The 24,636-nt window shown below is 36.6% G+C and overlaps 1 long non-coding RNA gene and 4 other non-coding genes across 5 annotated transcripts; 4 read left to right on the top strand and 1 right to left on the bottom strand.

The window, feature by feature from the left end:
- Nucleotides 1-4,189: 4,189 nt before the first annotated feature.
- On the top strand, nt 4,190-4,380 carry LOC135727003 (U2 spliceosomal RNA). The gene has a single exon (XR_010525087.1). It is a non-coding gene; the product is annotated as a U2 spliceosomal RNA (small nuclear RNA).
- Nucleotides 4,381-5,187: 807 nt separating this feature from the next.
- Nucleotides 5,188-5,352, top strand: LOC135726960 (U1 spliceosomal RNA). Its single transcript, XR_010525049.1, has one exon. It is a non-coding gene; the product is annotated as a U1 spliceosomal RNA (small nuclear RNA).
- Nucleotides 5,353-18,356: 13,004 nt separating this feature from the next.
- Nucleotides 18,357-18,544, top strand: LOC135727040 (U2 spliceosomal RNA). The gene has a single exon (XR_010525123.1). It is a non-coding gene; the product is annotated as a U2 spliceosomal RNA (small nuclear RNA).
- Nucleotides 18,545-19,325: 781 nt separating this feature from the next.
- LOC135726983 (U1 spliceosomal RNA) lies at nt 19,326-19,490 on the top strand. Its single transcript, XR_010525070.1, has one exon. It is a non-coding gene; the product is annotated as a U1 spliceosomal RNA (small nuclear RNA).
- Nucleotides 19,491-19,840: 350 nt separating this feature from the next.
- LOC135721873 (uncharacterized) lies at nt 19,841-23,643 on the bottom strand. The gene is made up of 5 exons (XR_010521629.2): nt 23,205-23,643; nt 22,919-23,003; nt 22,444-22,518; nt 20,949-21,006; nt 19,841-20,827 (listed from the first exon to the last, which is right to left on the bottom strand). It is a non-coding gene; the product is annotated as an uncharacterized lncRNA (long non-coding RNA).
- Between the last annotated feature and the right edge of the window lie 993 nt (nt 23,644-24,636).

The following is a 24,636-nucleotide window of genomic DNA, read 5'->3' as shown; positions in this document are numbered from 1 at the left end:
TAGAGTGAAATGCACACGGTGAGTAATGAACGCAGACCTTCAGTGCCGGATCTCTGACCCGCTAACCTCCATCCCGACAGCCAGCGCCTTCTCCGGATGCCATTGCGGTATCGCTCCTCGGCTTTTTGGGTAAAATCGAGTGGACACCGGGGACTACACGTTTGAATGGATTTTTGACCTTCGGCTATGGAAGCGAGGCTTGCTCCGTCCACTCCGTGCATCGACTCTGGCGCTTTCCGGGGACAAATAAGGTGAGTTTAAAACCAGAGTTTGCTTCTTTTGTGCGTGGTTGCCAGTTTGTTTGCCAATCCGTGGTCATAATATGTTCCGCTTCGTGGTTTCTCCATCGCTCAGTACTTTTCTGTGTTTCTATTTTACGTAAAGCTAACACCAAAACGATTGTGGAAAGCGCTATATAGATTGTTCTCAAAGAAAAAACGAGAAACAAACCCATGTGAATATGGGTCAAATTATCTAGGCGGAGCACTTCGTTCAAAGAAAAACGCAACAGAATTGTTTGCGTTGAACAAAGACAATGGTGCGTGCAGACATCGAATGTGTATTGTGGATAAAAAATGGCCAGTGGGGTGGGACAATTTTTCTTGAATTAAGTGTTTATGGGAAAAGTTAACGAATTTTTTCTTACCCTGTAGGCAGATTTATTTGCTTGTTTTAAGCATAAAATAACAGGAGAAGAAATTGTGTAGGGGAAGCAGAGGATTTTTTTTTTCGTTCAAAGAAAAGCAGCGTGGCACGAATGAATGTTTGGCTGAAATGCTATCGTAATTTCCCCCTTAATTTTCCTTACAAACATGAAACCAGAGAGAAGGGCCAGTTGGCATCGAATTGCACCTTGTATTCGGTGATTGATTGAGGAAAAATATGCGTATGTGTATATATACACTTGTTTTGTTGAACAGAGACAATGGCCGCGTGCTCCAGCGTCACCTATATGCCTATTTCACAAAATGGCGCCTTTGACCGGAAGTAAGGAAAACATCGTTCAGGTTGCACCACTACGATGGCCACTCAATATAGTATGGACTGACAGCTGCTTTGTTTTCTCCTACACATGAATTTACTTGTAAAAATAACAATAACATATATTGTCGATTGGTGTTATATTATTTTTTTAGCATTTCGTCTTATCAAAATATATCATATGTTAGACAGCTGTCAATTTTAAATAAAATAACGAGACATACATAACTATTCGTGTCTGCTCCCGTTTATTGTAATGAGTCTGCACATTTGGAGAAATACTTAGACATTTTACTTCTTATTTCTTTAGACTGAATAATTATTTCTTATTAATTCCAAAGTATGAGACCCGATGATCTAATCGTGGTGTATGTGCTATTCCTCGTTTGTTTGCCTGCATCCATTGCTTTACGGCTTGCTTGTTGCGTTGAAATGCACATTTGATTTCTTTACCAGCATTGGATTTAGACCATTCAATGAGAAGAGTTAACAGCGTTTATTATGATTGATAAGCCCTCAACGGAGAATGAAGTCTGCATACATTAAAAGCCTTATTTTGTTTTTATCGTGTGCCTTCCAAAATGTATGCGACGAAACTTAAATCATGCAAAAAATGAATGGTAACTAGACGTGCTTGTTGTGTGCAGGGAGTGCATTTATTTGTAAACTTTTGCTAAATCAAAATGGTTTATTTGTATTTGCTTTTTACCTGGGTTTTATCAGGTTCGCAGTCGGGACATTTTTAATCCATAGTGTATGGAGTTATCTAGTAGAAAATGATCTGCTGTTTTTTGGTAGAATGTTGTGTGAGCTAAAGAAACGAGGAATAAAACACACACCGCGATTAAAAAAATCAGATCGCATACTTTGTAATTGAAAATAAATAATAATTAATTTCAAAGAAATAAGAAGTAAAATGTGTAAGTATTCCTCAAAATGTGCTTTGGACTAAGCCCCCCGTCATCACAGCAAACGGGAGCAGACCCGAATAGGTATGTCTAGTTATTTTATTAAAAATTCCCAGCCGTCTGTAAATTCATGTTTGAAAGAAAAAAGTAAATGAATATCTTACTTACTGTTTTTGTCTTGTTTTCTAGTGAATATCTGACAATTCTTAAATGGAGATACATTTACTTGGTAAGCAAAGTGGCTTAAGATATTATGTATTGTAATAGAAAATTGTTATAAAAACGTTTTGTTTTTGCTGGGAATTCTTGTATATATTTCACAGCTATATAATTAATTATAATAACGCACTTTTTGTTGATAAACATGTTAAAAAATACATTAACACAGAATAATGTGGCAACAAATCAAACGTGCATTTAAATGCAACAAGCAGAAAATAAATAAATAAAGCAAATGCATGGAAAAGAAACGAGGAATAAAACAAACACCGCGATTAAAAAAAATCAGATCGCATACTTTGTAATTGAAAATAAATAATAATTAATTCCAAAGAAATAAGAAGTAAAATGTGTAAGTATTCCTAAAAATGTGCTTTGGACTAAGTCCCCGTCATCACAGCAAACGGGAGCAGACCCGAATAGGTATGTCTAGTTATTTTATTTAAAATTTCCAGCCGTCTGTAAATTCATGTTTGAAAGAAAAAAGTAAATGAATATCTTACTTACTGTTTTTGTCTTGTTTTCTTGTGAATATCTGACAATTCTTAAATGGAGATACATTTACTTGGTAAGCAAAGTGGCTTAAGATATTATGTATTGTAATAGAAAATTGTTATAAAAGCGTTTTGTGTTTGCTGGGAATTCACAGCCATATAATTAATTATAATAACGCACTTTTTGTTTATAAACATGTTAAAAAATACATTAACACAGAATAATGTGGCAACAAATCAAACGTGCATTTAAATGCAACAAGCAAAAATAAATAAATAAAGCAAATGCACGGAAAAGAAACGAGGAATAAAACAAACACCGCGATTAAAAAATCAGATCGTATACTTTGTAATAATTGAAATAAATTATAAAAATCAACAGGTTTATATTTAAAACAAGTAAAAAATATCTGCCAGCGGGGTAAGAAAAATAAACTTAATTCTAGTTTCAACTTAATTCAATAATAAACTCAATTTAGGTTTATTTTTCTTACCCCACTGGCAGATATTTTTACTTGTTTTAAGCCTTAACCTATTACATTTTAGAATTTATTTCAGTAAACAAGACTTAAATTCTAAGCCACTTTGCTTATTAAGTAAATGTATCTTGATTTAAGAATTATTTTTTAACTCGAAAACATGAATAAAATACTAAGTAAACGAACAGATTGGGATGTTCAAAACACTTAAACATTTTTTTTTCACTCTACCCTTCATATTACAGCTGTCGAAAAACCACAGCAACGTTGACAGACCTGGAAGCCATGATATATTAGCAGTTTTTAAAATAAGTTAAATCTAGAATCCTTATTGGTTTTAGATACTTAAAAGCAATGAATGATCTTCTTTCTTTTGAATTGATTTGGTATTATGGAGGAGCTCTGTGTCTGGTTATTGAAGATGATTTGGTCTTTGCTCCTATGTTGGCTTATTTTTTGTTATTTCCGTTACTATATATATATATATTTTTTTTTTTCCCCTTTGTTTTTTCTGATTTGAGGTTATGAAAATGTTTTAATTTGTAATAAAGGTTTTTTGAAAATTCTAAATTCTCTCTCTCTCTCTCTCTCTCTCTCTCTCTCTCTCTCATGAGCGTGGATCAGTACCTGCATCAAGGAAAAAATGCGCATCCTGGTAAATTTCAGAAGTTAGACGACTGAGCTGCAGCGGACAGCGTAAGATTTATGAAAACACATTTGAGAAGAAAGGCAAAGCATGTTTCACAGTTAATCCAAGACTATAATGACAATTTTGCGCTCTGTTTCCCGAAGCTCGTGGAGGCGTGGAGCAGCATACACAGTTAAGGTATGTGCGATCTACCGGCATTACCTTTACGATCGACGTATTGGATCTGCAAGCTGCAAGCAAATTAACTGAAGCTTTACTTCATGTTTCTGTTTGGTTAAGCGATGACTGCTTTTTCCCAACAGTTTGTGTGTGTTTTCTGCATGGGTTTAGAAAACATGAACTTCTGATCTGCTAGCTCAACGTTCTACCTCTGTAACGTATAGAGTTAAATGCCCGCTAGCCTCCACCCCAAAAGCCAGCGCCTTCGCCGGCTCCCCCTTTGGCTGCGTCTATTCCGGTATCGCTTCTCGGCCTTTTGGCTAAGATCAAGTGTAGTATCTGTTCTTATCAGTTTAATGTCTGATACGTCTCCTATCCGGAGACTATATGTTAAATGGATTTTTGACCTTCGGAAATGGAAGCGGAGCTTGCTCCTTCCACTCCATGCATCAACATGGTATTGCAGTGTTTCCATGAATGGTGCGCTCCCCTTCTCGGGGACAAATAAGTCAAATACAAAAAAAGAATTTGCTTCTTTTGTGCGTGAATGACGGTGTTTTTTCTAATACGTGTGTTTTAAAATTGCTGTGTTTTCGTTGGCTTTATTGGTTTAACGAAAAGCTTGCGTGGAAATGAACACGCTGATAAAGAAATGTTTTTGTAATGTATTTAATTATTTTCTTTACAAGTTTGTGGTGGTGATCCGAGGACGAATTAAACATCCTCGACACAGCTGAAGGTGCAACAAAAGCGAAAGAGGCCGATTGGAATGTTAAAAACACCTGAAAACTTTTTTCACTACCCTTCATACTACAGCTGTCGAAAATCCACAGCAACTACAGCTGTCGAAAATCCACAGCAACGTCGACAGACCTGGAAGCATAGCTGTACTTGTTTAACTCACAACGACAACGGGTAAGTCATTGAGCCCTGTGTTTTTATTTATCCACGTTCTAAAATTGCTATGCTTTCGTTGTTTCTTGATTGCTCTGTACATTTCTTTGTTTCTATTCCACGTAAAGTTACTTTGTAATAACGAAACCATATATTTGAATGCGCAATTTAAATCCATTTGATTTAAATTGTTTCACATATTTCACTCTACACGGTTCAACCGGGCTGGAAACGGAATAAAAATAGGGTAGATCTCGAAGAATGTTTGGTCTCAGACGTGGCTTCGTGCGCTTTCCACCTGGTCACACACAGTAATGAAATGTTAGTCGGACGGCCTTCGGGGGCGCCGTTGATGTGATCGGTCACAGGAAGATGCGGCCGTCTGGCCTCAAAGGGTGTCGCTCATACTTACCTGGCAGGGGAGACACCATGATCATGAAGGTGGTTCACCCAGGGCGAGGCTCAGCCATTGCACTCCGGTTGTGCTGACCCTTTGCGAATTCCCCAAATGTGGGAATCTCGACTGCAAAATTTCTGATAGTGGGGGACTGCGTTCGCGCTCTCCCCTGACCTATGTGTTAAAAATAGATTCTTTTGTCGTTTTACGTAAAATCCAAGAGACGTCTAACCACGGCCCAAGAATACATTAGTCATCAAAAAAGCGGCTATTCAACGACTACATAATTTCTAATAGACAGCGAATATGTGTCTAGGCTAAAACAAGGCTTAATTTGGGCTGTCAGTGAAAATCTAATAGACGTTTGACCATTCCAAAAGAATAGACTAGCCATTAAATAGAACCACAATCAAACGGCTACATGTCTAAGAGACAGTCAACAAAATAATGCTTAGATGATTCTTTTATTTCCAATATAAGAGGTTCTCGGGAATGGCAATCATCCAAACTAATAAATTATAAAGGCTTTTATAAGAAAATGACAACAGTTAAACAACATAGACAGCGTTGGGCAATACAAAATGCTAATAAATACAAGACAAATTGAAATATTGTACATGCATGTACATTAAACAAGCCAACAAATCTGCCAATGGGCTACGACAATTTTTCTTGAATTAAGTGTTTATATCTAGATTTGTTTCTTACCCCTTTGGCAGATTTATTTGCTTGTTTTAAGCCCAAATTCGCTTAAATTTTGAGTTTTTTTCTCCCTAAAGGCTAGGCTTATTTTCTTAGGGCATTTTGCTCATCAAAAAATGCATCTTATTTTAAGACTTTCTAGATATTTGTACAGTGAAAACAGTTCGAAATAACAAGTAAGAAATGATTTTTTGCAATGTATTCATTCATTCGCTACCCTTCATAATACAGCTGTCGAAAAACCACAGCAACGTCGACAGACCTGGAAGCGTAGCTGTATTTGTTTAACTCACAAAGACAACGGGTAAAGTATTTTCTTGATTACCTAAATGACTTGCCGTAAGAAAATAAGTTTAGGTTTAAGGGGGGGAAATACAGTTTAAAGGGATATTTCAATTTATGATGATAATTCTGTCATCATTTACTCATGCATACAGGCTTACAACAACACGAGGATTAGTTTTTTTCTGAGTAACACAAAAGAAGGTATTTTGAGGAATGATGGTAAACCCACAGCAGATAGTCACCATTGACTTCCATAGTAGGAATAAAAAAAATATGATGGAATTTATTAGGTACCATCAACCGTGTGCTAACCATCACTTTGCAAAATATTTTCTTCATCATTTATCACGATACTTCCAAAATATTTTTTCCTACTAAGTCAATGTTTCATTATTTGCTTTACAAGCTTAAAAATGATGGTGACATGATTCCATGGTAATCACAAACAGTTAAACAAGTAAGATAATCACCATTACTTTTAAAAGCATTTTGAAAATTGCTTGCTTATGCTGGGAGTAAAGGTATTTCACGCAGTGCGCATCCTCTTTAAAAGGTAATGTATGCTTCTTTTAAAGCTGACACATTTGCCACATTAAAATAACAGAAATGTGTACTTTTTAAACTTTTTGGAGCCGGTGTGTCTGTGTTCTTGGGGCACACATCTACATGTAAAAGCAGAATTGCTTATTATTCTTCTCTATTTCTTGTATAGGTCAATTATGAGTGAAGAACCGTTCACCAAATGAAGACCGCAGCCAGGTGACGGGATTCTGTGGTAATCGCAAACAGGTAAACCAGTAAAATAATCATCATTTATTGTTAAAATAATTTTGAAAATTGAAGTTCTGTGTGTTCTTATTGTACTTTATTTATTTCTGCAGGTAAGCACCATACCGTAAGCTTCATTCCCTTTATAACAGGTAAGGTTCATACTGTTTTATTCTTTTGTACTGTTTTATTCGTACTGTTTTAAATCATTCAGTAAATGCAAAGTTAAACTGATGTGTTTTTAATCTAGATTTAAAAGTGTCTACTGTTGAAGCACATCTGATCTCTTCTGAAAGCTGATAATAACTAAATGCTGATGCACCTTGTTTTGAGTGAACCCCTGTTTTTTCTAAATGACCTGATCCTATTGCTCCGAGTAATCGGTTTCATATTCGATTAGCATATCTGTCATGTATTTCGGCCTGTAGCCATGAAGTGGTTTTTAAACAAGTAACAGTACTTTTTTAATCCATTGTCCATTGCAATAATCGGCCCTGCTGGTGATGAAAGCATGAACAAGTTTCTCTAAGTCCTGTCTTGAGACAAAACCTCCAATTCTGGCAATATTTCTGAGATGGTAGTAAAAGCAGAATTCCTTATTATTTTTCTCTATCTCAGGCTCTATGGCATATATGTCATGATTTTATTTGTCTATTTATATGTCTATTTACAAGGACTGCCTTGGCCAAACGTTATTGTTAATTAATATTGAAGCAGTTATTTAACATATTTCCTTTGAGTAGTGATTTGTGTAATGATCCATATATCTATTTTTATGTATATTTTTAACTTAGGAATGTGATTTTAAAGCACATATTTGTTATTGTATGACACCTCTCATGTTATGAAAGTAAAAAATAAATGTATTTTCTGATGTCTTGCATTTCTGTTTTTAAACTGTTAATCCTTATCAAGTGCTATACATTAGAAAGTGGATAAATAACAAAAATGTCACTCCTGACAGCTGATAAATTAATCGTTCTTTATAGCACCACTGAGGTGAGCATTTTTCAAGGCAAGATTCTTTATAGAACCGTATAAAAAGGTTCTATATAGTACCAAAAAAACGGGTTCTGCTATGGTTACAAGCTGAAGAACCCTTATTTGGTACTATTTAGGAGCATTTGTCTTTAGAGTGTTGCGTAGGTTCGAAACTTTCAATCTTTAAACCAAAAAAAAGGGTCACACGGTTTTATTTGTGGTGTGGACATGAACACGCTGCAGGCATTGAAATGTAATTTGTAATTTATTGTCTCATTTCATATTTAACAAATAGAAAGCAAAGTGCTATTCAATCAGTTTAACTAAACAACTGGTGTTCCTCAATTTTGGGGCCTATTTTGTTCAGTATATCAGTTTTGTTCAGTTTTGTATGTGCATGCAAAAAGCATTCAGCGAGCAAATTAACTGAAGCTTTACCTTCGTGTTTCTTTTTGTATGAGTGATAACTGTTTCTGTATGTATTTGTATGGTTTTTTTACAAGTATAGAGTGAAATGCACACGGTGAGTAATGAACGCAGACCTTCAGTGCCGGATCTCTGACCCGCTAACCTCCATCCCGACAGCCAGCGCCTTCTCCGGATGCCATTGCGGTATCGCTCCTCGGCTTTTTGGGTAAAATCGAGTGGACACCGGGGACTACACGTTTGAATGGATTTTTGACCTTCGGCTATGGAAGCGAGGCTTGCTCCGTCCACTCCGTGCATCGACTCTGGCGCTTTCCGGGGACAAATAAGGTGAGTTTAAAACCAGAGTTTGCTTCTTTTGTGCGTGGTTGCCAGTTTGTTTGCCAATCCGTGGTCATAATATGTTCCGCTTCGTGGTTTCTCCATCGCTCAGTACTTTTCTGTGTTTCTATTTTACGTAAAGCTAACACCAAAACGATTGTGGAAAGCGCTATATAGATTGTTCTCAAAGAAAAAACGAGAAACAAACCCATGTGAATATGGGTCAAATTATCTAGGCGGAGCACTTCGTTCAAAGAAAAACGCAACAGAATTGTTTGCGTTGAACAAAGACAATGGTGCGTGCAGACATCGAATGTGTATTGTGGATAAAAAATGGCCAGTGGGGTGGGACAATTTTTCTTGAATTAAGTGTTTATGGGAAAAGTTAACGAATTTTTTCTTACCCTGTAGGCAGATTTATTTGCTTGTTTTAAGCATAAAATAACAGGAGAAGAAATTGTGTAGGGGGAGCAGAGGGTTTTTTTTTTCGTTCAAAGAAAAGCAGCGTGGCACGAATGAATGTTTGGCTGAAATGCTATCGTAATTTCCCCCTTAATTTTCCTTACAAACATGAAACCAGAGAGAAGGGCCAGTTGGCATCGAATTGCACCTTGTATTCGGTGATTGATTGAGGAAAAATATGCGTATGTGTATATATACACTTGTTTTGTTGAACAGAGACAATGGCCGCGTGCTCCAGCGTCACCTATATGCCTATTTCACAAAATGGCGCCTTTGACCGGAAGTAAGGAAAACATCGTTCAGGTTGCACCACTACGATGGCCACTCAATATAGTATGGACTGACAGCTGCTTTGTTTTCTCCTACACATGAATTTACTTGTAAAAATAACAATAACATATATTGTCGATTGGTGTTATATTATTTTTTTAGCATTTCGTCTTATCAAAATATATCATATGTTAGACAGCTGTCAATTTTAAATAAAATAACGAGACATACATAACTATTCGTGTCTGCTCCCGTTTATTGTAATGAGTCTGCACATTTGGAGAAATACTTAGACATTTTACTTCTTATTTCTTTAGACTGAATAATTATTTCTTATTAATTCCAAAGTATGAGACCCGATGATCTAATCGTGGTGTATGTGCTATTCCTCGTTTGTTTGCCTGCATCCATTGCTTTACGGCTTGCTTGTTGCGTTGAAATGCACATTTGATTTCTTTACCAGCATTGGATTTAGACCATTCAATGAGAAGAGTTAACAGCGTTTATTATGATTGATAAGCCCTCAACGGAGAATGAAGTCTGCATACATTAAAAGCCTTATTTTGTTTTTATCGTGTGCCTTCCAAAATGTATGCGACGAAACTTAAATCATGCAAAAAATGAATGGTAACTAGACGTGCTTGTTGTGTGCAGGGAGTGCATTTATTTGTAAACTTTTGCTAAATCAAAATGGTTTATTTGTATTTGCTTTTTACCTGGGTTTTATCAGGTTCGCAGTCGGGACATTTTTAATCCATAGTGTATGGAGTTATCTAGTAGAAAATGATCTGCTGTTTTTTGGTAGAATGTTGTGTGAGCTAAAGAAACGAGGAATAAAACACACACCGCGATTAAAAAAATCAGATCGCATACTTTGTAATTGAAAATAAATAATAATTAATTTCAAAGAAATAAGAAGTAAAATGTGTAAGTATTCCTCAAAATGTGCTTTGGACTAAGCCCCCCGTCATCACAGCAAACGGGAGCAGACCCGAATAGGTATGTCTAGTTATTTTATTAAAAATTCCCAGCCGTCTGTAAATTCATGTTTGAAAGAAAAAAGTAAATGAATATCTTACTTACTGTTTTTGTCTTGTTTTCTAGTGAATATCTGACAATTCTTAAATGGAGATACATTTACTTGGTAAGCAAAGTGGCTTAAGATATTATGTATTGTAATAGAAAATTGTTATAAAAACGTTTTGTTTTTGCTGGGAATTCTTGTATATATTTCACAGCTATATAATTAATTATAATAACGCACTTTTTGTTGATAAACATGTTAAAAAATACATTAACACAGAATAATGTGGCAACAAATCAAACGTGCATTTAAATGCAACAAGCAGAAAATAAATAAATAAAGCAAATGCATGGAAAAGAAACGAGGAATAAAACAAACACCGCGATTAAAAAAAATCAGATCGCATACTTTGTAATTGAAAATAAATAATAATTAATTCCAAAGAAATAAGAAGTAAAATGTGTAAGTATTCCTCAAAATGTGCTTTGGAATAAGTCCCCGTCATCACAGCAAACGGGAGCAGACCCGAATAGGTATGTCTAGTTATTTTATTTAAAATTTCCAGCCGTCTGTAAATTCATGTTTGAAAGAAAAAAGTAAATGAATATCTTACTTACTGTTTTTGTCTTGTTTTCTTGTGAATATCTGACAATTCTTAAATGGAGATACATTTACTTGGTAAGCAAAGTGGCTTAAGATATTATGTATTGTAATAGAAAATTGTTATAAAAGCGTTTTGTGTTTGCTGGGAATTCACAGCCATATAATTAATTATAATAACGCACTTTTTGTTTATAAACATGTTAAAAAATACATTAACACAGAATAATGTGGCAACAAATCAAACGTGCATTTAAATGCAACAAGCAAAAATAAATAAATAAAGCAAATGCACGGAAAAGAAACGAGGAATAAAACAAACACCGCGATTAAAAAATCAGATCGTATACTTTGTAATAATTGAAATAAATTATAAAAATCAACAGGTTTATATTTAAAACAAGTAAAAAATATCTGCCAGCGGGGTAAGAAAAATAAACTTAATTCTAGTTTCAACTTAATTCAATAATAAACTCAATTTAGGTTTATTTTTCTTACCCCACTGGCAGATATTTTTACTTGTTTTAAGCCTTAACCTATTACATTTTAGAATTTATTTCAGTAAACAAGACTTAAATTCTAAGCCACTTTGCTTATTAAGTAAATGTATCTTGATTTAAGAATTATTTTTTAACTCGAAAACATGAATAAAATACTAAGTAAACGAACAGATTGGGATGTTCAAAACAATTAAACATTTTTTTTTCACTCTACCCTTCATATTACAGCTGTCGAAAAACCACAGCAACGTTGACAGACCTGGAAGCCATGATATATTAGCAGTTTTTAAAATAAGTTAAATCTAGAATCCTTATTGGTTTTAGATACTTAAAAGCAATGAATGATCTTCTTTCTTTTGAATTGATTTGGTATTATGGAGGAGCTCTGTGTCTGGTTATTGAAGATGATTTGGTCTTTGCTCCTATGTTGGCTTATTTTTTGTTATTTCCGTTACTATATATATATATTTTTTTTTTTTCCCCTTTGTTTTTTCTGATTTGAGGTTATGAAAATGTTTTAATTTGTAATAAAGGTTTTTTGAAAATTCTAAATTCTCTCTCTCTCTCTCTCTCTCTCTCTCTCTCTCTCTCTCTCTCTCTCTCTCTCATGAGCGTGGATCAGTTCCTGCATCAAGGAAAAAATGCGCATCCTGGTAAATTTCAGAAGTTAGACGACTGAGCTGCAGCGGACAGCGTAAGATTTATGAAAACACATTTGAGAAGAAAGGCAAAGCATGTTTCACAGTTAATCCAAGACCATAATGACAATTTTGCGCTCTGTTTCCCGAAGCTCGTGGAGGCGTGGAGCAGCATACACAGTTAAGGTATGTGCGATCTACCGGCATTACCTTTACGATCGACGTATTGGATCTGCAAGCTGCAAGCAAATTAACTGAAGCTTTACTTCATGTTTCTGTTTGGTTAAGCGATGACTGCTTTTTCCCAACAGTTTGTGTGTGTTTTCTGCATGGGTTTAGAAAACATGAACTTCTGATCTGCTAGCTCAACGTTCTACCTCTGTAACGTATAGAGTTAAATGCCCGCTAGCCTCCACCCCAAAAGCCAGCGCCTTCGCCGGCTCCCCCTTTGGCTGCGTCTATTCCGGTATCGCTTCTCGGCCTTTTGGCTAAGACTGCGATCGACTTCTCTGTTTGGGAAGTAGATTATTGCTAAACAGTGGCATTAATCTTTACCAACGGAGGGAAATTTTGGACATACGTGTGGATCATTTTCTGTTTGTACGGAATTACAGGTTTTTTTTCAGGGTAAATAACATCTCGCCGTTAAAGGAGAAAAACTCGCGTCTACGGGTAAGTGCCTCTTATTCCTTTCGCTTTTACTATTTATTGCTTTGTGTAGTTTTTTAGTTATTTATTTGGTAGTTTAATCTTTTAGATATTTATTGTTGGTTTTAGTTATTTATTGGCTGGCGGTGCCTCCAGCATGGCGGCTGCTAGGGCCGGTATGCGGAGGCACCATAGCGTGCGCTTTTTGTTTAATAAAAATAACGATGGGACGTTAATGGTAATGTCTAGGCTTGATTTCTCACGTAAGTTAGTACAAAAAGTGTTGGGTTTCTCGGTGACTGACGTGAACTGCTTATTGACTTTGCCCCAAAACCGTGGATTTGATTTAAGTTTTAATAGCGCTTCACTGCTCAACGTTTTCTGGTCTCGGTTTGAAACGTTAAAAGCCAATTTTTCCATGTTCACAGTGGAGAAACTGACTGATAATTCGCTTAAGGTAGTAATTGTCAGGATGTTTAATGAAACTGTGAGTGGAGAGGACATTTATGTGTGGTTGGCTAGATATTGCTCTATTCGTGGACAGCCAGTTAAGGTGTTAGATGAAGACGGCATCTGGAACTGCGCTTGGAGAGTGCCCATTAAACAATGGGAGAATCCAAGCGGGTTTCACGGCTTGAGTCAAATACCTTCCATGATTGTGCTGGGCGAAAATAGAGGTTACATTCATTATCAAGGGATGCCCAAATTGTGCCGCAAGTGTGGCCAAAATGGGCATCTCGCCGAGGCATGCCAGGAAATAGTGTGTGGAAAGTGCAGAGAAATTGGTCACGTTTTTGATGAATGTACCAATGGCAGGAAGTGCAATCTCTGTGGGGAATTTAACCATCTTTATAGAGATTGCCCTAAATCGTTTGCCAACATACTGAAAGCTAAAATGGCCGCCCCAAACAACCCGATCAGAGAGGAAGAGGCGGTCCCTGAGGTTTTGGAGGGAATTTCAAATACTCATTCAAGCCCAGGGATTGGCCAAAACGGAGCGGAGGGGGCGGTCCAAGGGGCGGAGCCAGAAGCGAGTAACGGCCGGGAAGATGAAGCTCCTCCCCCCCAACAAGACAAGGTAAAGTTATGTGTGGTGGCAGACAAGGAAAGGGAAGAGGAGGAGTCAGATGAATCAGACGCCTCCTCTTTGATAACAGTACCAGAAGTAGAAATGGAAGAAGATTATATTGAAAGCACCGGTGATATAACTTCTGATTGGTTACCAAATGCACAATTGCAAAAAAGACCTGCGGGGTCCCCTTTGTGTCAAACAGAGGAGAAAAAATTGAGGTCCACCAGTTCGGGTGACAATGAGGAGGACAGGGTGTGGCCCTCAGTATCCCCGAATGAGGTATCTTTTCTGCAAATACAGCTGAGAACGTCATCGCCAAAGGAGCCGCAAGAGAATTTCTCTGCGGATCCCAAGGTGATAGGCACTCCTCCTCCTGAACCTAAAACTATTAGTATTAAAGAGGAGCAAGTGTCACAAGAGATTTCATGACCTCAACGAAATGCGTAGTCTTTTAAATAATATGTTTTAATTCCTTTAAGCTCATGCCTTTTTTACTTAATTTTATCATGGCACTCACAATTTCCACTATTAATGTAAGAAGTGTAAAGTCTATGATAAAAGCACAAATGGTTTTATCATTTTTAAAATCTCAAAAGTCTGATATCTTTTTATTACAAGAATGTGGCTTACCTTTTTTATCTAGTTACAGGATGTGGGAGGAGAAATGGACGCCGGGACCCTCCATATGGAGCGGGTCAAATTTTAACAAAAACGACGGAGTGGCGATTTTACTAAATAACCCTCATATCTTGGTGAATGGGAGCACGGTGGTGAGAGATGGACGGGCCATTTTAGCAAACTTGACTTTTTTAGATAGAGATTTTAAAGTGTTAAATGTGTATGGTTTTACAGGTAAAAATGATAGGTATGAGCTTTTAGAGGAACTGCAGTCCCACATGCTTGGGAGGGCACCTTTAGTGGTTGGGGGGGATTTTAATTGTGTCTTAGCTAAGACAGACAGGAAGAGGGCAGGGGAAGATTTTAAGGTTGACAAGACGTCAGTTTTAATGCAAAGTTTGGTTAAGGATTTTAAATTAGTTGACTGTTTTAAGACTTTGCATCCAAGAGAGCCGGGCTACACCTGGGTCAGTGGTGATGGCACCAATGCCTCGCGCATCGACTACATCTTCGTGCGCGACTGTCCGCCAACTGATGCTAGATTAACACCCTTGTTTTTTACTGATCACGCTATGTTGTCTTGCACACTTTCCCTCACCAGCAACCTGACGATAGGGAGAGGGATCTGGAAACTGAATTGCTCCCTGTTGCAGAACGAGGAGATAGTTAGAGAATACAGGGAGCAATTCAGTCAATGGCAGACCCTCCAGGACTTTTTTGATTCACATGCACAGTGGTGGGAAATGGTGAAGCATCGGACAAAACTGTTTTTTAGACAGAAAGGGACGGAAAAAAAGAACAAAGAAAAGCGATGCATGTTGGGACTGCAAAAAAGACTACAAAAGTATTTTAAGTTAGTAAATGAGGGCTTTGATTTTAATGAAGAATTAAAAGAGGTTAAGAAGAAAATGGCTGAGATCGAAAAAGAAAGAAATAAAGGGGTGATTTTAAGGAGTCAAGAAAAAGATATAGAAGAAGGTGAAAAATGTACACGATACTTTTTTAAGAAAATTATAACAAACAAGGGGCTAATAGCTAAACTTAAAAATGGCGACAAGGAAGTCAGTAACACTGAAGGAATTTTAGAGGAAGTGGAAACATTTTATAAGGATTTATACAAAAAGAAAGAAGTAACTGATGAAGCAATAAGTAAAGTTCTGGAAAACTTAAATAAGAAAATTGATAATGAGTGTGATGTTTTAACCCAAGATTTTACTATTTTAGAGCTCACTAAAGGCATGAAGGATTTCAAAACAGGTAAGTCACCGGGAAGTGATGGCCTTCCGGTGGAGTTTTATGCAAAATTTTGGGACATTTTAGCACCAGAACTTTTAAAGGCTTTTAATGACTTTGACAGACTGGACCGACTCCCTGACAGTTTTAGAATAGGTATTGTTTCACTTCTACACAAAAAAGGGGATAAGACCGATTTGAAAACGTGGAGACCAATCAGCCTTTTAAACCTTGACTGTAAACTTTTTAGTAAGCTTTTAGCATCACGAATGTCTATGTTTTTAAAAGATGTGATCCACCCAGATCAAGCATGCGCTGTGCCCGGGAAGAGGATCACAGACAGCCTGATATTGATTAGAGACGTCATCTGTTTTGCGAGAGACAGAAACATTGGCCTAATAGTGTTAAATTTAGACTTTGAAAAAGCTTTTGACCGTGTCTCGCACCAGTACCTTTTGCAGGTACTGTGTAAAATGGGGTTCCCAGGGAGGTTCTTAGCATGGGTGGGATTGCTGTATAACGATATAACCAGCAAAATCCTTGTTAACGGGCATCTAACAAATGCTGTCAATATACACAGCGGCGTCCGTCAGGGCTGCCCGTTATCTCCGCTCCTGTATGTGGCTTGCATAGAGCCACTGGCACAGCTCTTGAGAAGGGACCAACGGATCGAAGGTTTTAAAGTACCAGGAATGGGAGGAGTGACAACAAAATGTGTGTTATATATGGATGACGTGACAATTTTAACTACTGACTTTTTATCTGTCCGGAGAGCTTTGGAGTTAACAGACTTTTATGGACAGGCCTCAGGCTCAATATTAAACAGGAACAAGTCTGAGGCCCAGCTCTTTGGACAGTTGGGTGATATAGACTTGGGAGGACTGGACGTGACACTCAGAAAAACGGACATAAAAATTTTAGGTGTAAAATTTGACAGTGAGGGTGGGGGAAGTGGTAACTGGAGTGGAATTTTAGGCAAAGTGAGACAGCGACTAGGACTGTGGGGACTGAGGACTTTGACTATGGAGGGAAAGATTTTAGTTTTTAAAGCTGTGATTTTACCCCTGTTTTTATTATTGTGTTCTGTTTTTAGCCCCCCCAGGTTCTTCATTGTAGCTGTAGAAAGAGCAGTTTTTTATTTCCTTTGGGGTTCTAAGTGGGAGAGGACACGAAGAGAAATCATCAAAAAGAGAAAGGAAAACGGAGGGAAAGGTCTTCCGGACCTCAGCTTGTTTTTAGGGAGTAATTTCACAGCATTACACATCAAGTACGCTACGGCCCCATCAAGTAGTGCGACCACAGCAATGGTTAAGTTTTGGATGGGGTCGTATTTACGCACTTTAAAAGTTTTAAAAGTAGATCTCAGAGCCCCAGTGTCTTTTAACTTGCCAAAAGAATATGGTTTTATTAAGAAATTTTTAAAGAAATATGATTGTGAAAACCAAAATTTGAACGTTTTAACTAATCATAAAAAATAATCTCTGTTGTGCAGGATCGGGAGAAGGTGAGCCCAGTGTCAGGCCTAATGGAGAGCGAGGCAAAGACTGCGTGGAGGAACGCAGCCCACCCTGCCCTCCAGAACCGGCATAAGGACCTTTCGTGGATGGCGGCCCATGAGATCCTCCCGACCAGGGCGGTTATGCACTCCAGGGGCATGTCCACCAACGCAAAATGCCCACGGCCTGGGTGTGATCAACAGGAGACCGTGCGGCATGTCCTCTGGGAGTGCGGCGCTGCACAGGACCAGTGGACCGCGACCGGCCCCCTAGTTTTCCCGTGCCTGCCAGCGGGTGGAGTCCAGATGGACTACAAACTCGCCGTCCTAGGGGTGGGCTGGAGCATGAAGGACTTAACAAAAAAACAGTTTACACAGCTCTGGCTCACCCTGAACGCTATAAAGCATGCAATCTGGACTGCCAGAAACCTGCTGGTGGGGAAACGGGTGACGGTGCCCCTCCACGCCACTGTAAGGACGGTCGAGTACATGCTGCAGGGGCACCGCACCTAATCATTCGGATGGGGGGGCCGGGGTTGCCACAGAGAGGGTCCTGGCCGCCACCGACCCTGGTCGCCCGTAGATGCACCCTCACCACCATTGGCTACGGGAACAGCGGGCCAGCGGGTGGGGATCTCCTCTGGGTCCCTGAAGCAGGGTCTGATGGCTTGAAACTGAGGGCCAGGGGTGGGCCGGAAGGGAAGGCTCACCTCCCCGGTCCAGTATAATAGAACACTGTTTTCACCCCATTTTATCTTGCTTTTACTGATTAGAGGCTTACAAATTACTGTTTTAAATGCTATTTTAACACTGTTTTTTATCCTGGTTCTTAAAACACACTGGAAGCACTTGCAAATAGCTAATGTTATTCTAAAAAATTAAGTATATTGAACTGTAGTTATTTTTAATGGTTTTAAAGATAACATAAATTGTATAGAGGTGCTTTTAAATAGCATGTGGATATCTTATATTTTGTGTTTTAGAGTTTCAGGATTTAAATGGCGTTTTTAATCCTCATTAAAATTATGTTTTATTTCAGATCTATTTTTTGTTTTTAGACCTGCATGTGCAGGGGTATAAAATGTTTTATGTAACCTGACTTGTTTACAGCATGTGCTGTTATTTATATGATGATCTTGTTTCAATAAACAAAAATAGAAAGAAAAAATCTGTTCTTATCAGTTTAATGTCTGATACGTCTCCTATCCGGAGACTATATGTTAAATGGATTTTTGACCTTCGGAAATGGAAGCGGAGCTTGCTCCTTCCACTCCATGCATCAACATGGTATTGCAGTGTTTCCATGAATGGTGCGCTCCCCTTCTCGGGGACAAATAAGTCAAATACAAAAAAAGAATTTGCTTCTTTTGTGCGTGAATGACGGTGTTTTTTTTAATACGTGTGTTTTAAAATTGCTGTGTTTTCGTTGGCTTTATTGGTTTAACGAAAAGCTTGCGTGGAAATGAACACGCTGATAAAGAAATGTTTTTGTAATGTATTTAATTATTTTCTTTACAAGTTTGTGGTGGTGATCCGAGGACGAATTAAACCTCCTCGACACAGCTGAAGGTGCAACAAAAGCGAAAGAGGCCGATTGGAATGTTAAAAACACCTGAAAACTTTTTTCACTACCCTTCATACTACAGCTGTCGAAAATCCAAAGCAACGTCGACAGACCTGGAAGCATAGCTGTACTTGTTTAACTCACAACGACAACGGGTAAGTCATTGAGCCCTGTGTTTTTATTTATCCACGTTCTAAAATTGCTATGCTTTCGTTGTTTCTTGATTGCTCTGTACATTTCTTTGTTTCTATTCCACGTAAAGTTACTTTGTAATAACGAAACCATATATTTGAATGCGCAATTTAAATCCATTTGATTTAAATTGTTTCACATATTTCACTCTACACGGTTCAACCGGGCTGGAAACGGAATAAAAATAGGGTAGATCTCGAAGAATGTTTGGTCTCAGACGTGGCTTCGTGCGCTTTCCACCTGGTCACACACAGTAATGAAATGTTAGTCGGACGGCCTTCGGGGGCGCCGTTGATGTGATCGGTCACAGGAAGATGCGGCCGTCTGGCCTCAAAGGGTGTCGCTCATACTTACCTGGCAGGGGAGACACCATGATCATGAAGGTGGTTCACCCAGGGCGAGGCTCAGCCATTGCACTCCGGTTGTGCTGACCCTTTGCGAATTCCCCAAATGTGGGAATCTCGACTGCAAAATTTCTGATAGTGGGGAACTGCGTTCGCGCTCTCCCCTGACCTATGTGTTAAAAATAGATTCTTTTGTCGTTTTACGTAAAATCCAAGAGACGTCTAACCACGGCCCAAGAATACATTAGTCATCAAAAAAGCGGCTATTCAACGACTACATAATTTCTAATAGACAGCGAATATGTGTCTAGGCTAAAACAAGGCTTAATTTGGGCTGTCAGCCCAGGTGAAAAAGAAATATATTTAAATAGTATTTTTTGGGACATACTTAATATATTTAAAAGCTACTATACTAAATGCATATTAAATGTATTATATTGAACCCACTTCAAGTATATTAAATGCATTTCAAGATATATTTAAAGTCAATTTTAATCTATTTGCATTATATTTAATATATTGAAATTGTGTTAAATTGGAACAACTTCAAATATATTTAGTGCAATTTAAGTGTACTTCTTTAAAATTCATTTGAAATGCACTTCTCATACACTTAAAAATACAGTTAGAATACATTTAAAGCTTAATTTAACTGTGCTTTAAGAACACTTTAATAGTACTTCAGCATATTAGAAATATACTAGCATTACATTAATAGAAATGTATTAGCATTACACTACTATTTTATTATAAAGCTGTTTTTAATATTTAAAATGTTATATTAAAATCATTAAATTTTAAGACACATACACAGATTTTGAATACAGAACAATTTAATATACTTCATATTGTGTTGTGTACATTACAAAAATACCTAAAGTAAATTAATCAAGCACAGAGACATACATAATCTCTTGACCAAAGAGAAACATATAAAACAAATATCAGAGAAATGCAATTACAGAGCTACTTCTATCAAATTGTACAACATTAACATTAAATGTATTAATGAAAAGTACACTATGAATATGCAATCACTAAATATTCATAAGCAATGATTATATAATAATCATAATGTAATTCTCTGCATAAAAAGTTAATGAAAAAAAATGTTTAAGTGCAATTTAAAGATGGAGTGCACAATGTTTGAAAAACGCTTTGTAAAAGGAAATTGGGCCGACTACCAAAACACACTTTGTAGCCAACCAGCAGTAAGGGGCGTGTCTACTAACTGACATCCTTGCCGGGGTTGCGTATGTGTGTGGTGGCTCTATCAAAAGAAGGTCCCGATTCTATTGGGGTAGAGGCATGTTTGTTTAGGTAATTTCAAATGTTAACATTGGCTTTCAAAAATAGTGCACTCTGCCTTTAACCAACTTAAGATAAACCTATAAAAAGCTGAACTAAAACACAAAACAGTTTAGATGTCACATGTTTAAGTGGAGGGTGACTTCTTCTTGCAATTCAGACACCGTAGTAATTGAAGACTGCTTTATCACACGGGCTGTGAAAAGGAAACAGAATATACCAATTAACCAATAATGAATGAACATTTGGATATCCATGTTTAAAATAAATTGGCATAGATATGCATGTATGGAAGTTTTGTTAACTTCTCAGTTTACCTTTTAAAGCTTTGACTGTGTCCTCATCAAGCGTGTCAGTTTTATCTGTCAGAGCACTCTACAAGTGGGAATGAAGATAGGATTAGAACAGGCTCATGAAATAAAGCAACCTGTGTGTATTACAGGATATGTTTTACATTGATAATTGTGTTTTATTTGAACCTAGATCATTTTCCATTGTTTGTCTATTGTGGTCTTGCAAACTTAAGGTTCACCTCTGTTTAAGGAGATTTAAGGAAATCAGAAATGATGCCAAACAGGGCTCCAGACTGCTATCAAATGGTGGCATTTTGCCACCTAAATTTGAGAGTGTGCCACTGAATTTTACATCCGGTCGCACATGTGCGACGAGCAAATGTGACCTTTTTTTTGTGATATGACCACTGATCTATATAAATGACTGGATTGGAACGCTTGACGTAACTGCGTGAGTTGAAGCCAGCGCAGAGTTCGAGCCGCCATCTTGGTATACCCAACCGGCAGAGAGCGTCATTGACTTCCATTCAAAATCATGATCAAAATTTACCCCCTTTACAGCGTATCAGTTACACAAGGTTAATTTTTAGGATATGTGTACGTTAATTATTTGTTAATTCTGGTGTTATTTGCAATGTTTATGTTTTAATCGGGCAGGATAATGGATTTATAAAAAAACGTTAAGGTGAGTGTGTCTGCTGCATTTGCTAATGACACGGGTATAAATAAAGTTTTTTTTGACATTCAGCTACACTGTGACGGTCAGCGTTATATCTCTAAATAAGTTTAGGTAACATGTAAGTTAAGATAACATAATTACAAAACTAGCAAATTATTGCATGCACATACTGTACAAAGCATGATTATTTATTTAGATTTCAGAATGAGCACGTTTATTGTCATTAATACTAAATATGCTGCGGTCTGTCTGCTGATCTGATACTGTAATAAAGATGAATGTATAATAACTGTTTAAAATGCAAAATGTACAACTTTCAGTAAATAACTATTTACATGCTTTGGACGTTTGTGTTGTAATAATGTACAGGGTAACTTCAGATATAAAAACGAAGATGAGTAAAGTGATGTTTTATCATTAAAATCTGATAACGTCCATTGATTAAATAGAACGTTTGGGTATACCAACATGGCGGCGCGGTGGCTTCACAAGTGTGACGTCATGTGCAATCCAGTCATTTATATAGATCAGTGGATATGACACTAATCTGAAACAGCACATTGTACTTTCTGAATCTATAATTAAAGTATTTATTAGTAATACAGTCTAAATTAGTAGACATGTGAATATTTGGTTAGCATGTTGTTTTACCGTGTGTGCCCCTAAATTTTCTGGTTGCGCCCCTAAAATTTTCAGTTGGGGGCCACTGTGCTCCTAGTAAAAACAGTTAGTCTGGTGCCCTGCCAAATGGTGCAATGATGACTAGGCCAAGTCCCTTACAGCTTTACAATAAAAAAACGTTTTTTACAAGAATAATTCAAAAGGACAGAAATTAGCCACCTGGAATGGATGTGTTGCAAACGTTTTTCTTCACTCCACATTTGCCCCGATTCAAAAATGTCAATAGCAGTTGATCTGAAAAACAACAGGCAGGTAAATGATGATTAATGATTTGTTTTCGTTTTAAGATTTACTTACCCCGAGTACAATATATTAAGACAATATAATATAATCAAACCCAGCCTCGGCAGTTTTACAATCTCTCATAAAAGTATCCCTTCTTACAATGTCATTTTTGTGTCCATATGTAATTAGAAATACATTTAAAAATAAACAAAAAGACAATAAGGTTGTCAAGATTGAACTGATATAAACATTAGCCATTGAACATTACTGGAGTTATAATAACCATATGGTCATATCATGGTATTTTCAGGTAAGACAGCTCAAACATTCATTTTAAACTAACGTTAGCGTTGCAAGAGAAACATTAGAAAAACTTAAACGTGAAATCAAATAGCAACAACAAACTTACCACCAAGAATAAGTCTTTCTATGCGCTATATCTTCATTTGTTCCTGTCTACTTGGGATCTGGTTGGTCATATTTATGTCGCTGTGCTAAAAAAAATGAAAGGTTTTAATGATTTCTGAAATGCTTAAGAGAAATGCCTACCGTTAGTCAGAAAATAAAGATGTTCCAATTACCACACGCAACACAGACATAACGTTACATAAAGAAGCTGGGTTAAATGTAATGTAATGTTTAACTTATTTAATAGTTAACTAAATAAAGAAATGTGAAAATCTGTCATCACTTACCCTCGTGTTATCTCGTTCATCTCCAAACAAAAAGCGAAATACTTTTTCCCTCAACGTCAGATCCACTAAAACTGCTCATATTTTAAATCGAGTTGTTTTATCTTAGTCCTCTGGTGAAATATGATCGCCGATTAATTAAATAAATACGTTTAATGCAGAGTCGCCATCTAATTTAACAGTTTATACGTTTAATGCAAGCAACCGCATGCACCGTGAACAACTGAACTAAACTGAACAAGTTTCAAATAGCACCGTGACGTGTTACTATGACAACAACCAATCAGGTTTAGTCACGTGTGTCACGTGTGTTGTTTGAAATTAAACAAGTAAGATTTTGAAATTAAACAAGTAAGATTTTAAGCAAATCTTTGAAAAAATAGCTTATTGTGCAATCGGAATGATATAATGTTGAAAGGCTTGAGGAAAGTTCAATGTTAGCTTATTACAATTTAATGAATCATGTTTTGAAAAAAGTATGTTTTATCCAAATATACTAAAACTTCACTAGAAGTACATTTGTGTTTAGCATATTTCTTAAAAGTGTAATTATGCATATATTTATTACCAGCATACTTTTAGTACACTTAATATAAATACATTAAAAATATTCTTAAGTTTAGCATATTTTTTAAAAATGTAATAAAGCATATATTTATTACCAATGTACTTCTAGTACACTTAATACAAATACATTAAAAATATTCTTAAGTTTAGCATATTTCTTAAAAATATAATTAAGTATATATTTATTACCAATGTACTTCTAGTACACTTAATATAAATACATTAAAAATATTCTTAAGTTTAGCATATTTCTTAAAAATGTAATTAAGTATATATTTATTACAAGTGTACTTCTAGTGTACTTTTAAAAAATATGTTTAAATGCAATTTAACGTATTTTTAATACACTTCAAATAAGTATGTTGGAAATACAAATGTATTATAAACATACTATTTGTATTTTAAGTATATTTTTAATACATTAAATACTACGTCTTTTTGACCTGGGAGTGAAAATCTAATAGACGTTTGACCATTCCAAAAGAATAGACTAGCCATTAAATAGAACCACAATCAAACGGCTACATGTCTAAGAGACAGTCAACAAAATAATGCTTAGATGATTCTTTTATTTCCAATATAAGAGGTTCTCGGGAATGGCAATCATCCAAACTAATAAATTATAAAGGCTTTTATAAGAAAATGACAACAGTTAAACAACATAGACAGCGTTGGGCAATACAAAATGCTAATAAATACAAGACAAATTGAAATATTGTACATGCATGTACATTAAACAAGCCAACAAATCTGCCAATGGGCTACGACAATTTTTCTTGAATTAAGTGTTTATATCTAGATTTGTTTCTTACCCCTTTGGCAGATTTATTTGCTTGTTTTAAGCCCAAATTCGCTTAAATTTTGAGTT

Source organism: Paramisgurnus dabryanus, chromosome 9 (genome assembly GCF_030506205.2).
Source record: "Paramisgurnus dabryanus chromosome 9, PD_genome_1.1, whole genome shotgun sequence".
NCBI classification, from domain to species: domain Eukaryota; kingdom Metazoa; phylum Chordata; class Actinopteri; order Cypriniformes; family Cobitidae; genus Paramisgurnus; species Paramisgurnus dabryanus.
The sequence above is the reverse complement of the archived record's forward strand: the minus strand, read 5'-3'. Positions and strand labels throughout refer to the sequence as shown.